At 46.4% G+C, this 21,163-nt stretch overlaps 1 protein-coding gene across 2 annotated transcripts in view; it reads left to right on the top strand.

Annotated features, from left to right (window-relative positions):
• The window catches only part of LOC117522697 (disco-interacting protein 2 homolog C), a 427,709-nt gene that overhangs the window by 64,106 nt on the left and 342,440 nt on the right, over positions 1-21,163 (top strand). The gene's annotated exons all lie outside the window — the stretch shown is intronic.

Below are 21,163 nucleotides of genomic sequence, written 5' to 3'. Positions count from 1 at the left end.
CATGTGGGGGCCCAAGCAAAATTAACTTGGAGCCCCCCCGCCTCACCACCCCACCCGTCCACTCAAAGCTTACATGAACCAAAGCATAGACACACTGTTGAAGCTCACACTTTATATCAATAAAGTATTTCTTTGATAGTGCATTGGGACATTTGCAAAATCCCCACCACCATCCCATAACAACCATCATATAAAGAGAGTGCAAATTGTGTTGTGACTGCAAAATCACAAATACGTCACGCTTCCCAAAACCAGTGCAAAGGAAACAGAACACTGAGTCTGTGCTCATGGAATTTACCAGCTATGATTGAAGAATTTTCTAACCATTTTTCATGGTTCTTCTGTAATTCTCTTTTGTGAATCTTGGAGGTGGATTTTCAGAATTTGGGGCAATTAAATATCTCTGAATGCACTGGTCCTTTACTAACAGGGTCATCAGCGCTTGTGGTACGTTGTGGTGTGGAGGTGCTGAGAAGTAGTGCAGACTCAGTTTGTGTTGAGGCCGTGGTACCACTGGATGCCGTCTCTCCCATGTCGTCTTCTTCCTCATGAATGTGAGGTGAAGTTGATGGTGCAGCAGGGAAAATATTAAGTCCACATATATCATATTTGTCATGTACAGAGTGCACCACATAGACATTAGGAGGGCCCCATATTCAAAAATCTGAAATGTCCAGTGAAAAATATGTGTGACCATTTTATAACAATGTTAGCATATTAGAAGAGGTCAGGGAGAGAAATTCTTTTGAGAAATTGTTTTGGAAGAGGGCTTACATATTTAACCAAAGCCAGCTGAGGGAGTAAGAAAAGATATGGTGAGAGTTAGCATTACCATATTTTTTCTGATTTTGATATTTAGAAGGAATCCACAACACTCCAAGCTAATGTTTGTTTCGTACACAGACTTGTTGCTTGTAGGCCGACTGAATGGTCCCCTCTAAAAATTGGTCCTCGCTGCCTTCACTGCACATCTGTCATTTCATTAGAGTACCAGCGCGCCTGAGTCTGACTCTCTGAGGCTGATGCTCTGCACCCAAAGTGATCAAAGGGAATAATGTGATTACTAACCATCAGATGAAAAGATAAAACCTCTTAAATCATTCGAAAGTCAGTTTTAAGCAGAAACGATAATCAGTAAATCACTACTGACGCTCCGAAATGACGTAGGCGCAACAGCACGTCAGACTCAGACGCGCTGCAGTGGCGCTCTGATCGTCCTCCGTCTTTTATTTTGAAGTAACGCTGAATTTATGTTGAAGTGATTGTTGTAACTTGGGAGATAATCAATCAAATCCTAATTCAGAGTTTATCCCACCCAAGTGAATGTATTGATATCTGTTGTACAAATAGCTGGCTGTCCAATCATGTGCTACTCCTCTGAAGCCGTACTTCCATAAATTATCCAGTAATATGGTATGATCTACAGTATGAAATGTTTTCTGTAAGTCAAAAAAAAAAAAAAAAGCCTACGGTGTGTTGTTTGTTTTCGATTGCATTTGTAATATTTTCCACAAAATCAACTACCGCCAGTGAGGTAGTACAATTTTTCCTAAATCCATATTGCTGCTCATTTAGCATGTGATGTTTGGATATAAAGTCATCCAACGTCTTAAAGAATACTTTTTTCCAGAATTTTTGAAAATTGGGGTAGCAGTGAGATTGGCCTGTATCTTGATTTGAACAGCGGTACCACTCTACCTATTTTCATTTTGGAAGGAAATCTGCCAGTCTTTAATGACAAGTTACAGATGTAAGTTAAAGGTTTAATGACACAATCATTTTTTTTTAAGTTAATGACATCAACAATATTGTGATCAGTTGATTTTTTTTTTCTCTTTTAGTTTATGTACTATGTTAATTATTTCATATTCATCGGTTTCTCTGATAAATATTGAATCCGAAAGGTTAGTCTTCATTGTCCTGTTATTCCTAGAGCTCACATTCGATACATTAGATTAGGTACATTTGTATGTGCTAATTTTTTCTCCACATTGGCAAAATAATCATTAAAATTATCTACTTTAACTTTCTTTTCTTTAACCACTGTATCAGTATTTGAGGAGAAATATGTTGGATAGTCTTGGACAACTTTTTTTTTATTTTTTATGAGTTCATTTAAGAGTTTCCATGTACCTTTGTTTGTCTTTTTTTTTCTAACAAATTACTATAATGCTGCCTTTTGCAAGATCGTATAATATCGGTCAGCTTGTTTTTATATGTCTTATATTTGCTCTCAGTGTCAGTTGTTCTACGCTTTAAAATTTGCTTGTACAAAAAAATTTCTTTTTACATGCCTTCAGCAGTCCCTTAGTGATCCAGGGTTTGTCAGTATTTCGCTTATGTGCCACATTTAATATCAGTGGACAATGTTTGTCATACAGCTTGGAGATAATGGAGCTAAATGATTCATATTATTGGTCAATGTCTTCCATATAGATGCCATGCCAGTCTTGGTGCGATAAATCCATTCTAAGGTTGGCCATAGATTCCTTTGTTATTTTTCTTTTGAAATTTGGAGTGGCAATATGATCAACTTTATCGACTAAAGAAATGTACACAACAAAAACCGGCAGGCGATCACTGTTATCACTAATAAGTAATCCACCCGTTAAATTCCCAACAATAATGTTTGTTAATATATTATTAATGATTGTCAGTGTGTTCATAGTAATCCTGGTTGGGTGTGTTATTGCTGGATATAATCCCATACAGAACACAGAATTTTGCTATATGTATATGGCCATGAGGATTTAGCAAATCTATGTTAAAGTCTCCGCAAACAAATAAAAGCTTATTGTTTCTAATTGAGATGTACATCTCGGTCAATTTCTCCACAAAAGTGTATATATTCGACCTGGGAACTCTGTAAATACAACTTATTATGTTTTTCCTTATTATGATACTCGATTCCCTTATCAATACCTCTTATGAATTTTCTGTGTACTAAAAGTAGGCTTTCTGGTTTTCTATGTCAACATTTTATTGAGTCTTAAAGTAAATAAATATTAAAGTGGTCACTGGATCCTTGATCTGGAAATAAATAAAAATGAATAAAATTTGAACATGGTCACATGGTCACTGCGGGCTATGTTGTTGACGCCTGGGAGAAATGGCGTGTTGCGTGCTTGGCACCACTCTCCGTGGAAGAAGTCGAAGATTTATTTTTATTTGCTTTTATGGTAGGAGGGCTTGTGCTGAATGGGTTATGCGCTGCCCTGACCTACCGGAAAATTGGCAAGATGGCTGCTACCAGAACCACAACCCCACAACTGTCAGTCATGACTAACGAGGTAGGCAGGGCGGTATAATCTCAGACTGCGTTAACTTTTGAATTCGAACACAAGTTGGAAAAGATCTCAGAGCAAATATCTGCCTTGAAAAGGAAGATGTTGGAGGCCAGGGAATATTCATGAATTGGATTTTGACGGTCAAAGGAACCACAAATGGAATTTCTGTGTCTCCTGCTGAACCCAAAACATGGCAGCCTTATCAGCTACTGAAGGTCAAAACACCCGCTTGTTTTTCCTCCAGAAGGATTCAACGGCCTTGGTGAAGCATTTGGCTCCCCTCTTGTCTGCCCTTATGGCCTCCCCTACAGCCTGTTGTTGTCAAGGCAACTCCAGACTTTATGCACACACAGACAGAGAGTGATATGAACTCATTTGCACACATGACGCACGCCTTCCCCCTCCCACTCCTGCCGCTCTGGGAGGTTGCGCGGCACATAGCTGCAGCACCCCCATTCCACTACCCCCCCCCCCCAGCTTGGCTGGCTGTGCGAGTAGATGCTGCAGTCCATACTCGCATTGCCTTCATTCGGATGACGGACTGTTTCAAAGTTTAGCGTACATAAACCATCAAATGTATATGTGTGGTTGTTTTAATTCTCATGTGTGCCATTATTACATTCAACTAGTAATAATTGTGGATCATTTGCTGGATTTTTTTTTTTTTTTTTTTTTTTTTTGATAAATTGGGTGTGATATGAATTGCCCTTTTAGGGATCAGTAAAGTTGTTGAATCTTCAATCTTGGATCCTCAATGTACATGATGGATCCTTGATCTTTGTGTTGGGAAAGTGTCAGTACACGGACCCACAACAGGGGGCGCAAATGAACGGACAATGAAGAAAGTCAAATAACAAGGCTTTACTGCTGTAATTCCAACCCACACAACAGGATCCCCCCCTCAACGGGCGCCTCCTGGCGCACGACCGGGTTTGTCAGGGTGGCGACGGCAGAAGTCGGCCAGGAGGGCCGGGTCCAGGATGAAGCCCTTCTTCACCCAGGAGCGTTCTTCGGGGCCGTACCCCTCCCAGTCCACCAGATACTGAAAACCCCGGCCCATCCGTCGGACGTCGAGGAGCCGGCGTACGGTCCAAGCCGGCCCTCCGTCGATGATCCGGGCAGGAGGTGGCGCCGGACCCGGAGTGCAGAGGGGTGAGGTGTGATGGGGTTTAATCCTGGAGACGTGGAATACTGGATGATTCCGCAGTGAGGCCGGAAGCTGGAGCCTCACTGCGGCGGGATTGATGACCTTGAGTATTTTGTACGGGCCGATGTATCGTTCTTGCAGTTTTGGGGAATCCACTTGAAGGGGAATGTCCTTGGTGGACAACCACACTTCCTGCCCAGGACGATACGTGGGAGCCGGGGCCCGCCGCCGGTCTGCATGGTTCTTCGCCCTCGTCCGGGCCCTCAACAAAGCAGAACGGGTGGCACGCCACACCCAACGGCACTTCCGTAGGTGGGCCTGGACCGAGGGCACACCGACCTCCCCCTCAACCACCGGAAACAACGGGGGTTGATACCCCAAGCACACCTCGAAAGGGGAGAGGCCGGTGGCTGATGACACTTGGCTGTTGTGGGCGTACTCGATCCAGGCCAGGTGGGTACTCCAGGCCGTCGGGTGCGCGGCTGTCACACAGCGTAGGGTCTGCTCCATCTCCTGGTTGGCCCGTTCTGCTTGTCCGTTGGTCTGGGGGTGATACCCGGACGAGAGACTGACCGTGGCCCCCAGTTCCCGGCAAAAGCTCCTCCAAACATGCGAGGAGAACTGGGGACCGCGATCAGAGACGATGTCTGATGGTATCCCATGCAGACGGACGACGTGGTGGACTAGGAGGTCCGCTGTCTCCTGGGCCGTTGGTAGCTTCGGGAGGGCCACGAAGTGGGCCGCCTTGGAGAATCGGTCCACTATCGTGAGGATGACAGTGTTTCCCTGGGACGGCGGAAGACCCGTGACAAAATCCAGGCCGATGTGAGACCAGGGGCGATGAGGCACGGGCAGCGGCTGCAGCAACCCCGATGTCTTGCGGTGGTCGGCCTTGCCCCTGGCGCAGGTGGTACAGGCCTGGATGTAACCCCGGACGTCGGCCTCCAGGGACGCCCACCAGAAGTGCTGCCGGACGACTGCCACGGTTCTTCGCACCCCAGGATGACAGGACAGCTTAGAACCGTGACAGAAGTCCAAAACTGCAGCCCTGGCTTCTGGTGGGACGTAAAGTTTGTTCTTCGGTCCGGTTCCGGGGTCCGGGTCTCGTGTCAGGGCCTCCCGGACGGTCTTCTCCACGTCCCAGGTGAGGGCGGCCACGATAGCGGACTCCGGGATGATGGGATCCGGGGGATCCGACGGCTCCGTTTTGACCTCTTCTTCATGTACCCGGGACAAAGCATCCGATCTTTGGTTTTTGGTCTCGGGACGGTAGGTGATCCGGAAGTCAAAACGGCCGAAGAACAGTGACCAGCGGGCTTGCCTGGGATTCAGCCGCTTGGCGGTCCTGATATACTCCAGGTTCCGGTGGTCAGTGAAAACCGTGAATGGCACGGACGTTCCCTCCAACAGATGTCTCCACTCCTCAAGAGCCTCTTTCACCGCAAGGAGCTCTCGATTGCCGACGTCATAGTTCCGTTCGGCTGGGGTCAACCTGCGGGAAAAATAGGCACACGGGTGAAGGACCTTATCGGTCTTCCCGCTCTGGGACAGCACGGCTCCTATCCCTGAGTCCGAGGCGTCCACTTCAACCACTAACTGGCGACTAGGATCGGGCTGCACCAGAACAGGTGCAGACGAGAAGCGCCGTTTCAACTCCTTGAATGCGGCATCGCACCGATCCGACCAGGTGAAGGGGACTTTTGGTGAGGTCAGGGCTGTCAGGGGGCTAGCTACCTGACTGTAGCCCTTAATGAACCTCCTGTAGAAATTAGCAAAGCCTAGGAACTGTTGCAACTTCCTACGGCTTGTGGGTTGGGGCCAGTCTCTCACCGCCGCAACCTTGGCCGGATCAGGAGCGACGGAGTTGGAGGAGATGATGAACCCCAGGAAGGACAAAGAGGTGCGGTGGAACTCACACTTCTCGCCCTTCACAAACAGCCGGTTCTCCAACAACCGCTGCAGGACCTGACGTACATGCCGGACATGAGTCTCAGGATCCGGAGAAAAGATGAGTATATCGTCTAGATATACGAAGACGAACCGGTGCAGGAAATCCCGCAAGACATCATTAACTAATGCTTGGAACGTCGCGGGGGCGTTTGTGAGGCCGAACGGCATGACCAGGTACTCAAAGTGACCTAAGGGGGTGTTAAATGCCGTCTTCCACTCGTCTCCCTTCCGGATCCGAACCAGATGATACGCGTTTCTAAGATCGAGCTTGGTGAAAATTTGGGCTCCATGCAGGGGTGTGAACACCGAATCCAACAGGGGCAACGGGTATCGGTTGCGAACCGTGATCTCGTTCAGCCCCCTATAATCAATGCATGGACGGAGTCCGCCGTCTTTTTTGCCCACAAAAAAGAAACCTGCGCCCATCGGGGAGGTGGAATTCCGGCAGCTAATGAGTCCCGGATGTAGGTCTCCATTGATTCGCGCTCAGGCCGGGAGAGGTTGTACAGCCTACTGGACGGAAACTCACTGCCCGGAACCAAATCAATGGCACAATCATACGGACGGTGGGGGGGGGAAGTGTGAGCGCCAGATCCTTGCTGAACACGTCGACAAGGTCGTGGTACTCCACCGGCACCGTCCCCAGATTGGGCGGGACTCTGACCTCCTCCTTAGCTTGGGAGCCGGGAGGAACCGAGGAACCTAAACACACCCGATGGTAGGTCTCGCTCCACTGAACCACTACCCCGGACGGCCAATCAATCCGGGGATTGTGCTTCAACATCCAGGGAAATCCTAAAACCACACGGGAGGTGGCCTGAGTCACAAAAAACTCGATCACCTCCCGGTGATTTCCCGACACCACCAGAGTTACAGGTGGTGTCTTATGCGTGATCGGAGGGAGTAGGGAGCCATCTAGTGCCCGAACCTGCACAGGCGAGGTAAGCGCCACCAGAGGGAGCCCTATCTCCCTAGCCCATCTGCTGTCCAGCAGATTCCCCTCAGAGCCCGTGTCCACCAGTGCTGGGGCCTTCAGGGTTACATCCTCATAAAGGATTGTAACTGGGAGTCGTGTGGCAATGTGGGTGTGTCCCACGTGAATGTCTCAACCCACCCCTAGCCCAGTTTCTAGGGGTGGGCGTTGGAGTTTTAACCGCTCGGGGCAGTCTCTCATATTGTGCTCTATTGCACCACAAACAAAACAAGCTCCGTGGGCCCGTCTCCTCTGTGCATCTGGTGCCCTAAATGTTGCCCTACTCGTGTCCATAGCTTCGTCAGCAGGGGGAGCTGTGGCCCCACGGAGCGCAGGGGCCGTGGAGCGTGGGGAAGGCGGAGCGCGGTCGGAACCGGAAGGGAGAGGGACGGCGCGTGCCCGGCCACGCCCTTCGTCTCGTTCCCGCCGACGTTCTTCTAACCGGTTGTCTAACCGTATGACGAGATCGTTGAGCCCATCTAAATCCCGCGGTTCGTCCTTAGCCACCAGGTGCTCCTTGAGAACCAAAGACAGTCCGTTTACAAAGGCGGCGCTGAGGGCAGTGCTATTCCAGCCGGACCTCGCAGCCGCAATGCGGAAGTCGACTGCATAGGCAGCTGCGCTCCGGCGCCCCTGTCTCATTGACAGTAGCACCGTTGAAGCGGTCTCGCCCCTATTAGGGTGATCGAACACGGTTCTGAGCTCCCTTACAAACCCATCGTATGTCAGAAGGAGCCGTGAATTCTGCTCCCAGAGCGCTGTAGCCCAAGCGCGTGCCTCACCGCGAAGCAGGTTTATTACATAAGCTACTTTACTGGCATCGGTCGCGTACATGACGGGACGCTGTGCGAAGACGAGCGAGCACTGCATCAGAAAATCCGCGCACGTCTCCACACAGCCTCCGTACGGCTCTGGGGGGCTTATGTATGCTTCCGGGGAAGGTGGGAGAGGTCGTTGAACAACCAGTGGAACGTCTATGTTACGCACAGGGTCTACGGGAGGGAGAGCCGCAGCGGCGCCCGGAGGGCGCGCTTCCACCTGCGCGGCGAGAGCCTCCACCCTGCGGTTCAGGAGGACGTTCTGCTCGGTCATCAAATCTAACCGAGTCGTGAAAGCGGTGAGGATCCGCTGCAACTCAACGATTACCCCTCCTGCGGACGCCTGCGCGTCCTGTTCTTCCATTGGCCGTTCAACAGCCGGTTGACGCCCCTCGGGATCCATGACGTTGGCCGAGATATCCTGTTGGGAAAGTGTCAGTACACGGACCCACAACAGGGGGCGCAAATGAACGGACAATGAAGAAAGTCAAATAACAAGGCTTTACTGTTGTGAACACGCACAACAAATACAACAAATCACAATTTCGGTCTCAAGTTAAATTCCAACGGTGTCGTGTGGGCAGGCTCGACGATAGGAGACGTCTGTCCAAGACGAACCGGAACCACCCGATTTCCTCTGCCACCGAACCCCGGGAATACTGGAACCGCCAAGTCCCGAACTCCCAGGTGGTCTCTGCCTCCGCTCGTCGAATCCGGTACTGCTGGCGAGGAACAGACACAGTCAGACGTGGGTGCGGCTGCACCCAACAACACGTGGGGTGGAAAACACCACCTCCACCTCTAATCAGAAAACAACACTGTCTAGTAACTAGGATACTTATCGAATACGTTCCTTTCACAAATGATGAAGGGCTGGCTGAGTTCGTTACCTCCTTGGTAGAGCGATATCTCGGCAAATGAGGTGGAGATGCCGTCCTGCTGATATACCTCCTCAGTGATTGGGATCAGCTGTCTCCAGTGATAGATGACAGCTGTCATCCTGGCTGCTCCCGTAAGGCGGCAGCGCCCTCCGGTGCCTGGAGCCCGCACTCCAGGCAGGGCGCCCTCTAGTGGTGGTGGGCCAGCAGTACCTCCTCTTCAGTGGCCTACACAACACTTTGAACATAAATAGAAATAAACAAAATCTGTAGTTTTTGTCAAGAGAATCAGCGAAGCAGCGGATCGGAGGAGTGCTGCTTCCTTGCTTCAAGCACAGCCGCTGCAGAAGCAGTTGATTGGAGATGTAAGCCCCGGAGGACACCAAAGCCAAAATGAAACAATAAATCTGGATTTACGTTGACTTTCGGAGACATCGATTAACCTTTGTCCAACTTCGTTGCTGTAGTTGGCGCTTCGTCAGAATTTTCAAACCGTTGAAAAATGTGAATGAATCCTGACAACAACCTCAGTTTGTCCGCATTCCGTTTGCTTTGTGTGTTGACTGTTCCTCATCGTTTGCATAGTTCCCATACTGTCAGCGTTCTGTTTGATTGTAATCCAACCTCCCAAGTCCGACATCTTGCACGAACATTGACGTTATCTGAACGGATCAATAACTAAACATCAGATGAGCTGAATGTGACTCGTCCATGTGTGGGATGAAAAGCAAGGTTTTCATACAGAAACGATAGTGGCAAGGACGTTTAATCAACTACTTTAACTATTTAAGCACGTTGCAGCTGTCTCTGGCTCCAGTGTGCATGTGCGCTCATGTAGATGTAGTGAAGGCAAACCTGTTGTCAAGACAATGCAGCTGCTAGTGGCTGTGGAGAGCACAGACTCACCGCAGAAATGATCACAGCATCAAGGTCGCTGTTCTCTTCATTTATCTTTTGTTAGTTTCATTTTCGTTTCGCCCTTTTATGCGCTCTGCACTCACAGGCTTATCGGTGATGGGACAAGTGCCGGTTCATTCATCCACTTCTCGACAATTTGTGGCTTTGTGACTTTTTTCCATCGTTCAGCTAACACGGTGTGCCGTCTTACTGGACCCGTAGAGAAATGATAATTTTCCTGATAAACATCCTCAAAAACAATGGGCGCTCCGGTGTAATGGGAACTGAAGAATTGATAAGGGAGTCATTAAGCAAAAAGGCTGTTCATGTCGGTGGATCGAATCATGGCTGAATGATTTTTGAAAAGAACCAGTTTTTGATACCCAACCCTAGAAATGAATGAATGTTACAACTTTTGGGTTTTCAAAATTCATTGTAAGTACAACTTTAATTGGTGGAATTGAGTCATAACATCACAGTGAGTTTTGAAAATGGAAAAAAGATCCTGGTGTTGTAACATGTAGAGAAGTTCACATGCTTTGAGTTGGAACACACCATCTTGTGTACTGAGTCACTGGGTCTGAGTTGTTTTCCACATCAGCCTGAAAGTCTAGAGTCTCTCATTTTCACCGTAACCCCCTGTGTCACGTTGTGCTTGGTGTCAACAACTTATGGATCCATTTGATTCCTCATTCCAGTCTTAACAGGTCTCTCCTTTGTTTTCTTGAGCATGTCGGCCCGGCAGCTCAAACCCCAACCCTAGAGCTTCCTGACCCCTTCCTCGGCTGAGCTCCACAGAGGTCAGCTGAAAGCATTTGGCGTAATCCTGTTGACAGACGGATGAACGTGGACGAAAGCTCCGTCTCCTTTGAACAGTTACGGAATCAATCACTGAGATTTGTGGGTCAAATGCTTTCATCCCAAACACGCTGATGTAAGGAAGCATTGACCGCTCTCACCGCTGTAGCTGCTGCCTCCTAAATTCTCATTTCTTCTCGACATGAGCAGGTTGTAACCGTGCATGTCACTGTTGACCTGGATCTTGCTGTGGGTTCAATTTTTTAAAATTATTCCGGCTGCTGATGCATGAATTTGTACTTTTGATGATTTTTTTTTTTCCCCCCTTTTGGAGGATTGAAAGAAGAGTGACTGATCTCCTGCTGGAGGCAGCGCTGACATCTGTATGTGTGCGTGACACCAACTTCAAAGAACTGTTCCCCCCCAGTCAGAAGTAGAAGTATCACATATTCTCTGTTTAAATACAAGCAGCAGTACCACAGAGGCTTTTTGTGGTCTTTGATATTGTTGTGTTCACCCATAAGCGGTGTTTGTTGTTGGAGTTGATCCAGGTGGAGTCTTTTTGGTGTTTTTTTCACTTATTCCTTATATTACAACTGAAAATAAAGACTTTTTTTGAAAATAAAGAGGCCATTTCATTGAATCTGCACAGCAGAAACAAGTAGACCTTCAAGCACTTCTTAAAATATGGGCTTCTGGTCTGAATCTTTATTCACGGCCATTCGTCTGCTTTGATAGGTCATTTTTCTCCCTGTTTGCCACACAGAATATCACATCAATTTTTAGTTGAACATCAACTTGTGGAGCTTATTAACTGGATTTAACTCATCACCTTAATTAAAATTTGAGTGGATATTCTGCACATGTATGCCCCCAGTTTGGAATTTTTATTTTACAGTGGAACCTCGACATACGAGCAACTCTATACAAGTTTTTTGAAATACGAGCCATCACTTGGTCCATGTTTTTGTTTGGAATACGAGCGTTAATCTGAGTTAACCCTCTGGGACCGACGCTGCCGTATACAACGGCTGAGACTAAGTATTACTAAAATATAAATAACTTTTTAATGATATGAGATAGAAACATACTTTATTTATTTATTTATTTATTTATTTTTTGGTGAAAATTTAACTCCGCGGACTTTCGAGCCAGCCATCCACCATCTTTGAACTCCTCATAGAAGCTGTGTGATGACATGCGCAATGTGAGTGTCCAATTGGTATTGGTTCACCGTCACATGATTTTCCAATATCCAATCGTAGGGCAGAGCAGTCTCACATGGTATCCCAAAGATCATTTGTAGAAGAAATGTGTTGCTCTCTGGCATGTGAATGGTGTTTGAAGAGCCTCCTGGCTGCTGGCTCCATGCGTAAAAGAGCAGTGTTTCGCATATGAATGAAGGTGATCAGCGTAAGAAGACCTCATACAACCTCACGTGGTCGACCAAAGAGTGTCACTGGGAGAATGATTCACTATTTGGCCAGGAATATTGTTGAATCAGCTTCTCTCGTTCTCACTCGTAAAGTGCCATTTACGCATATGAATGAAAGGAGGGGGGGAGGGGTGTTAACAGGGTCTCAAACTGAAGAGAGGCTGTTTACAGTGCAGGAACACATCCCAAGAGAGAGTCAAACTCCATGGAAGTAAAAAGTTTGTGTTGTAAGCCTTTGTGTAATAGCAGACAGAAATTGCTTTGAGATGTGGCATAAAGACAAACAAAACGCATAGATCATTTTGTATATATTGTTCAAAATGTGCATTTGTGTTTATTGTTAAAACATTTATTTTATACATTCTGTTCTACAAGACCCAAAACTACCTTTATAAAGTGTCAAAATAGTTGTTTATTATAGTTTGCTGTGTGTTTTGAATAAATGTGTGTGAAAATTATTTTCCGCTTTTTTTTCTTTCTTATTTCTGATTGTAAACCTTTATTACACTTATAAAACACCACTATAGCATATATATTCTGAAAGTACAGGTTGTCCTGAAAAAAGAGACATATTAGTTGATTGTGGGATACAGGGTGAGCTTTTAACAGCAATAATAAAACATTTATGCCAGGCGAGTGAACTGTCCAAAACATGCCCTCGGACCCCAGAGGGTTAAGAGTCACGCTTCGGGATGCCACCGACGCAAAAAGGAAAGTGGAGAGAAGGAGGAGGAGAAGCTTCTAGTGCGGACCTTAAGGCAATGGAAGAATACGTCACACATTTTGCTGCAGTCATTGCAAAGGAAGGCTATGTCCCGCAACAAGTGTTTAACTGTGACGAAACTTGATTATTCTCGAAAAAAAAAATGCCACGGAGGATGTATATAACAACAGAGAAGCTGCTTCATTGAAAAGAAACACCCAGAAAAAGTTCCGCTGGTTGTGCTTCAGCACTTTTTAATGACACTTGTCCGTCACATTTCTGCAACATTTTGAAAGGCAGGCAGAAGCAAACCTCCTTGGATAGATTTTTTTATCCAAAAGACGTACAAGTTTACAGTTAGTTATGTCTGTATGATCCTTTTAAGGATCTACAGTTTAAGTTTAGTTTGTGTTTACAGTGTGCGCAAACCCCCCCCCTTTTCTCCGCCACCACCTCCGTTAACCACGTTCGTGTTTCTAAGGTAAGAACATTTAATAAAGCATTTTTATTTTATGTATTTTATTATGCACAGGTAAAGTATACATGTCTGTTTCTGAATAACTTTTTTTTTTCATAATTTAGAGTTGTTGGGGGATGTTTTACGAGGCTAGAACCTTCCATCCATCCATCCATTTTCTTACGCTTTATCCGGAGTCGGGTCGCGGGGGCAGCAGCTCAAGCAAAGCCGCCCAGACCTCCCGATCCACACACACCTCCTCCAGCTCCTCCGGGGGAACCCCAAGGCGTTTCCAAGCCAGCCGAGAGATGTAGTCCCTCCAGCGTGTCCTGGGTCTTCCCCGGGGCCTCCTCCCAGTGGGACGTGCCCGGAACACCTCTCCAGCGAGGCGTCCAGGGGGCATCTGGAAAAGATGCCCGAGCCACCTCAACTGACTCGTTTCGACGTGGAGGAGCAGCGGCTCGACTCCGAGCTCCTCCCGAGTGACCGAGCTCCTCACCCTATCTCTAAGGGAGCGCCCAGCCACCCCGCGGAGGAAACTAATCTCGGCCGCTTGTACTCGCGATCTCGTTCTTTCGGTCATGAGCCAAATCTCATGACCATAGGTGAGGATCGGAACATAGATCGATTGGTAAATCGAGAGCTTTGCCCCCCTACTCAGCTCTCTCTTCACCACGACGGTCCGATACAGCGACCGCATCACTGCAGATGCTGCACCGATCCATCTATCGATCTCACGCTCCATCCGTCCCTCACTCGTGAACAAGACCCCGAGATACTTAAACTCTTCCACTGCAACATCGCGTGGTGATCGGGGACAGTGCCTCTGGATTGGCAGACCGGGGTGGTGGTCCCTCTTTTTAAGAAGGGGGACCGGAGGGTGTGTTCCAACTATAGGGGGCTCACACTCCTCAGCCTCCCCGGTAAGGTCTATTCCAGAGTACTGGAGAGGAGAATTCGACCGATGGTTGAACCTCGGATTCAGGAGGAGCAGTGTGGTTTTCGTCCTGGTCGCGGCACACTGGACCAGCTCTACATGCTCCATCGCATGCTCGAGGGTTCATGGGAGTTTGCCCAACCAGTCCACATGTGTTTTGTGGATCTGGAGAAGGCATTTGACCGTGTCCCTCGGCGTACCCTGTGGGGAGTGCTCCGGGAGTACGGGGTCCGGGGTCCTTTGCTAAGGGCTATCCGGTCCCTGTACGACCGCAGCAGGAGCTTGGTTCGCATTGCCGGTAGTAAGTCAAACCTGTTTCCAGTGCACGTTGGCCTCCACCAGGGCTGCCCTTTGTCACCGGTTCTGTTCATTACTTTTATGGACAGAATTTCTAGGCGCAGCCAGGGTGTAGAGGGGGTCTGGTTTGAGAACCACAGAATCTCGTCTCTGCTGTTTGCGGACGATGTGGTTCTGTTGGCTTCGTCAAATCAGGACCTTCAGCGTGCACTGGGGCGGTTTGCAGCCGAGTGAGAAGCGTCCGGGATGAAAATCAGCACCTCCAAATCCGAGGCCATGGTTCTCGGCCGGAAAAGGTGCTTTGCCCTCTTCAGGTCGGTGGAGTGTCCTTGCCTCAAGTGGAGTGGAGTGGAGGCTAGAACCGGATTAAAGTTATTTTAATTATTTTCAATAGGGAAAATTTGTTTGAAATACGAGCAGGCTTACGAGCTTGGTCACGGAACGAATTAAACTCATATCTTGAGGTTCTACTGTATTTCCACATTTACTGAATTGGAGGTGGGGGTGGGTGGGATTAAATCTAAAATTACCCTGTATACATAAAGAGCCTTTACTGTATAAAGTCATCTGCTGTATCGGAATGTGTGGAATCATGGCATAAAAAAAAAAAAAATCAAAGCCAATACAGTAAAGAACATGAAACAATGAAATGAAAAATAATCAAAACATATAGAACAACACAAGTTTGATAGTTCATGAGTGCAGTTGTAAGAATATTTTGATGAGTTGAATGCTGGAATGATTGCATGAGTTTAAAAACATTCATTGTTTTTAGAGCTGGGCAATGATTTCCATGATTAATCACATTGTTATATGCAAAATCCAAAAATGAATTCAAAAGTAGTGTATAGCACAATTTTATTTTAAATGTTCTGCCATATGAACAAAAGTGCCATAACGTTTGTTCTGCAAACACTTAACAACAGCATTTTGTTTATACAGTTAAATAAAAATAAATTATGGTTACCCAGTGATGTCCAGTAGTCCCCAGTGAGAGCAGCAGCGTGTGCACGTTGTAAAGTTGTGGCTTTTGCAGTCCTCTCCTTTATGGTGCATCGTGAGGGGAATCTCATACGTGCCGTCATTTGTTGCGATTCTCAGAATGTCTCTCAGCCCGATTTCCTCCACAACACTAATCGGCCTGCATTCTGTAGCAATCCATTTCGCTGTTGCATTTGCAAGCTTCTCTTGCCTTTGTTTATCGATAGTTCTCCCACACGCTGCATCTAACGTAGTCTGCCGTAGTCTGTTTCATTGAATGATTTGCTGGTATTAGCTGTGTGTGCTGCATTTAGGTGACTCGAAGTGCTCCGCTGATTTAATAAAAGAATGCAGCTTTGCAGTGGCTGCAAATAACATTGGTTCTGTCGACTATGCTGTCTGGAAGCACTTTAAAATGAAAATGTCCATGTACAAGACCATGCCCTTCTCCATGTTGGTTGCTTTATCCACCATTTCTTTTTTTTTCCGGTGTCGGGGGCTCGTCACACCAGTTCCTGTGAGTGCAGCAGCAGTCATCAGCAGTCTTGCAAAACAAAAGCCTGTGAGCAACAGACTCTTACAGTAAAAAAACAACAGTGTTAATGTGTGATTAAAAAAAAAAATTGTCTGCATTAATTAACTAATGCGTTAACACAATAATAGCACGCTAACTTGCCCAGGTCTATTTGTTTTAAATATCTTCCTCGTATCATGGACACATTTTTTTTACGAAAGGGTAGTGTAGTTGTTCAAAGGTCTGGAACCAAAACGAACAGTAAATGGAACCAAATTACATAAAAAATAATCATGTAATGAACTATTCTTCTATATGACTGGATAAATAATCACTATCACATGATATGCAATCCACAAATCAAATGACAAGTATTGATTTAGGTGTTATGTACAACCCCAATTCCAATTAAGTTGGGATGTTGTATAAAATGTAAATAAAAACAAAATATAATGATTTGCAAATCCTATTCAACCTGTATTCAATTGAATACACCACAAAGACAAGATATTTAATGTTCAAACTGATAGACTTTGTTGTTTTTGTGCAAATATTTGCTTATTTTGCAATAGATGCCTGCAACACATTTCAAAAAAGTTGGGATGGGGCAACAAAAGAGTGAGAAAGTTGTTGAATGCCCAAAGAACGTCTAATTGGAAACAGGTGAGTGTCATGATTGGGTATAAAAGGAGCATCCCCAAAAGTATCAGCCATTCACAAGCAAAGATGGGGCAAGGATCACCACTTTGTGAACAAATGCATTAAAAAATGGTCCAACAGTTTCAGAACAATTTTTCTCAGTGTTCAGTTGCAAGGAATTTAGGGATTCAATCATCTACAGTCCATAATATAATCAGAAGATTCAGAGAAACTGGAGAACTTTCCACACTTAAGCGACAAGGCCAAAAACCAACATTGAATGCCCGTGACCTTTGATCCCTCAGGTGGCACTGCATTAAAATCCAAGATCATTGTGTCAAGGATCTTACTGCGTGGGCTCAGGAACACTTCAGAAAACCATTGTTAGTTAACACAGTTCGTCACTACATCTACAAGTGCAAGTTAAAACTCTGCCATGCAAAGCAAAAGCCAAACATCAACAACATCCAGAAACGCCGCCACCTTCTTTGGGCCTGAGCTCATTTGAAATGGGCAGACGCAAAGTGGAAAAGTGTGCTGTGGTCTGAGCAGTCCATGTTTCAGATTATTTTTGGAAATAATGGATGTTGTGTCCTCTGGACAAAAGAGGAAAAAGACCATCCAGATTATTACCAGCGCAAAGTTCAAAAGCCAAGCATCTGTGATGGTATGTGTTAGTGCCCATGAAAGATACATCCAGGTTTTGGAGCAACACATGCTGCCATCCTAGCAACGTCTTTTTCAGGGACGTCCCTGCTTATTTCAGCAAGACAATGCCAAGCCACATTCTGCACGTGTTACAACAGCATGGCTTCGTAGTAAAAGAGTGCGGGTGCTAGACTGGCCTGCCTGCAGTCCAGACCTGTCCCCACTGAAAACGTGTGGTGTATTATGAAGCGAAAAATACGGCAACGGAGACCCCAGACTGTTGAACAACTGAAGTCGTACATCAAGCAAGAATGGGAAAGAATTCCACCTACAAAGCTTCAACAATTAGTGTCCTCAGTTCACAAACGCTTGAGTGTTGTTAGAAGGGAAGGTGATGTAACACAGTGGTAAACATACCACTGTCCCAGCTTTTATGAAACGTGTTGCAGGCATCCATTTCAAAATGAGCAAATATTTGCACAAAAACAGTTTATCAGTTTGAGCATCAGATATCTAAGTTGAAGAGAATTTGCAAATCATTGTATTCTGTTTTTATTTACAATTTTCACAATGTCCCAACTTCATTGGAATTGGGGTTGTAAATCAAAATAATATTTTTTTGGTTTATTTTGATTTTATTTCTGTTGTTAGGAGTTAGTGAAGCTGGTTTTTGTCTGCATGAAGATTAGGCTGCATTTTTACAGCACATCCCTCAATCAAATGATATTTAAAATTCCAACTCGTTAAGTTTTAGTGTGCGTTGTCGTGACTGGATACACCTTCCACTGACTACCACACCTTTCACTGCTGCCCCTCATTTGGAATCAGATGCTTTTGGCTTTTTTTGAAATGTGGAATGTGTTGCTTCATACATTTCTCACAGTCTTTTGCTGTGTTTACACATAACGACAAGCCACAATTGCCACGAAGCATACATCCTTTGCCGCTGATCATGAATGTGATGATTAGGGGCAGAGGCATGGGGTGTCCTCAGGAGCTGTTGCAACCTGTTACCACATGTTACAATTACTGGCACGTATTGCTGGCAAATTGTCCATTACACACGGCCAATAATAATGTTCCGCGTTGTTGTTCATAACAGCGCACTGTTACATTCTGTCATGAATCTGTCAGGAATGTTGCAAATCAGGCTGAATTGTCTCCCCCCCATCCATCCTACAGTCAGCTGCTGAACACTTCACATCACTCCACATTGCACCTCAACATCCAGATGAATCCACAGCAGAAGAAGAACTTTGTGATTGTACACTTAATTGGGCTCTGTGTCATGGAGATGCACAGAAAGGAGGAGGAGGAGACGGAGAGAGCCAGATGTCTGGCTGCACGTGGCTCTCCTCTGGCTCAGACTCGTTTTTCCGGACATCAGGCACAACAGCAGGTGGAACACCTGCAGGAGCGCGCTGAGGAGTATTGGAAAGGGATTTAGTTGACTTGGCATCACTGTTCCTTTTCAGCAATGAAACTGAATGCGGTGCAGTAGGTTTTAATTGTGTGCACATAAGAGAAAACAGTGATTCATAGTGGGGCGCAGTGAAATGTGACACCATGTTACAATACGTGTTAAAATGTCAAACAGTTTCCGTGTCAAGTCATAAACAATCACAGGAACCACGACGAATGCTGTCACACTCTATTAAGGATCACTACTAATCAAGATGTACGAGGTCTGTTAGAAAAGTATCGGACCTTTTTTATTTTTTGCAAAAACCATATGGATTTGAATCACGTGTGATTGCATCAGCCAAGCTTGAACCTTCGTGCGCATGCGTGAATTTTTTCACGCCTGTCAGTTGCGTCTTTTGCCTGTGAGCAGGCTTTGTGTGAGCAGTGGTCCACCCCTCTCGTCGGATTTTTATTGCGAATAAATGTCTGAACGATTTGGAGCTTTGCTGCATCAATTTTTTCCAGAAACTGTGAGAGACCTCCAGGTGGACACCATTCGGAACATTCAGATGGCTTTCAGGGACCATTTTATGGGGATTACACAGATTAAGGAGTGCTCCAGCTGGTTTAAAGACCGCCCACAGCATCTGAGAGCGCGATGCGCTCCGAGAGCCAATCGACAGGCTGACACCCCGCTGAAACAACCAGATCATTTCCAACGTGAAGGTTTTGTTGATCCGGAACGTCATCTGACTTCCACAAAAAAGGCATAAGGCGTGGACATCAGCACTTTTTCGGCACATTCCACTGTTACAGGAGTTTTTTTCATGGAAAAAGAAAAAAAGAAGCGGACGGATGCACCACCGTGCCGCTCATGGCGCGGACAAAACCACCTCCGTGTTGGTCTCACAGGATGGCTTTGAGATGGATTTCAGACGGCTGTCGGTGGCTTTTTAGTCATGTGACTATCCGAGAAATTGTGCATGAGCTGGACATGCCCCAACATGTCCTGTGAGGCTTCATCACGGCGTTGCTTTGCGCCATGCGGCTCTGCCGCGATGCACGGAATTCCTCCGCATGTCTGTCTCAAAGTGCCGAAAAAGTGCTGATGTCCACGTCTTCTGCAATTTCTGTGCTAGTCAGAAGACATTCCAGATAAAACACAGAAATGAACGGCACATTCCACTGTTACAGGAGTTTTTGTCATGGAAAGAGGAGCGGAGGAATTCCGCGCGTCGTGGCGGAGCCGCATGGCGCAAAGCAACGCCGTGATGAAGCCTCACAGGACATGTTGGGGCATGTCCAGCTCATGCACAATTTCTCGGATAGTCACACCACTAAAAAGCCACCGACAGCCGTCTGAAATCCATCTCAAAGCCGACCTTGTGAGACCAACACGGAGGTGGTTTTGTCCGCGCCATGAGCGGCACGGTGGCGCATCCGTCCACTTCTTTTTCCATGCCTTATGCCTTTTTTGTGGAAGTCAGACGACGTCCCGGATCAACAAAGCCTTCACGTTGGAAATGATCTGGTTGTTTCAGCTGGGTGTCAGCCTGTCGATCGGCGCTCAGAGTGCGCCGCGCTCTCAGACGCTGTGGGCGGTCTTTAAACTGGCTGGAGCACTCCTTAATCTGTGTAATCCCCATAAAATGGTCCCTGAAAGCCATCTGAATTTTCCAAATGGTGTCCACCTGGAGGTCTCTCACAGTTTCTGGAAAAAATTTGATGCAGCAAAGCTCCAAATCGTTCAGACATTTATTCGCAATAAAAATCCGACGAGAGGGGTGGACCACTGCTCACACAAAGCCTGCTCACAGGCGAATGACGCAACCGACAGACGTGAAAAAACTCACGCATGCGCATGAAGGTTCAAGCTTGGCTGATGCAATCACACATGATTCAAATCCATATGGTTTTTGCAAAAAATAAAAAGGTCCAATACTTTTCTAACAGACCTCGTATCAACATGCTCAGTTGCGAAATCCACGACATGAGGTGAAATGAGGGTGGTGCGTGACATTCGTGGACGATTTTTTTTGACAGCCAAAGACATGCTCCATGAATAACACACACTGTTAAGAAACCTATTCAGATGCGTTAAATCACATTAAGAATGTCAGGAATGTGCCACAAATGACAGAAAAATAACATTCGTAACGTGTTCTGCCTGTGTGTAAATGCAGCGTTAGATTTCACATTGGCTTCTTTCATTTCTCAAGTCCACCCTGATGCAACCATACAGGATCACTCTCTGCCGCAGTGTGACTTAATTGGATAATCACGATGTCCACACTTAAACATCATGATGGATGATGACTTACGGTTCTTTCTCTACCTCTGACCATGGCAGCATCTCTACATCTGTATTTGGTCCCCGGGCGCCAGACTGCGGCTGCCCCA

Source organism: Thalassophryne amazonica, chromosome 12, assembly GCF_902500255.1.
Source record: "Thalassophryne amazonica chromosome 12, fThaAma1.1, whole genome shotgun sequence".
Taxonomy (NCBI): Eukaryota; Metazoa; Chordata; class Actinopteri; order Batrachoidiformes; family Batrachoididae; genus Thalassophryne; species Thalassophryne amazonica.
This window is presented reverse-complemented; position numbering and strand designations above follow the sequence as displayed.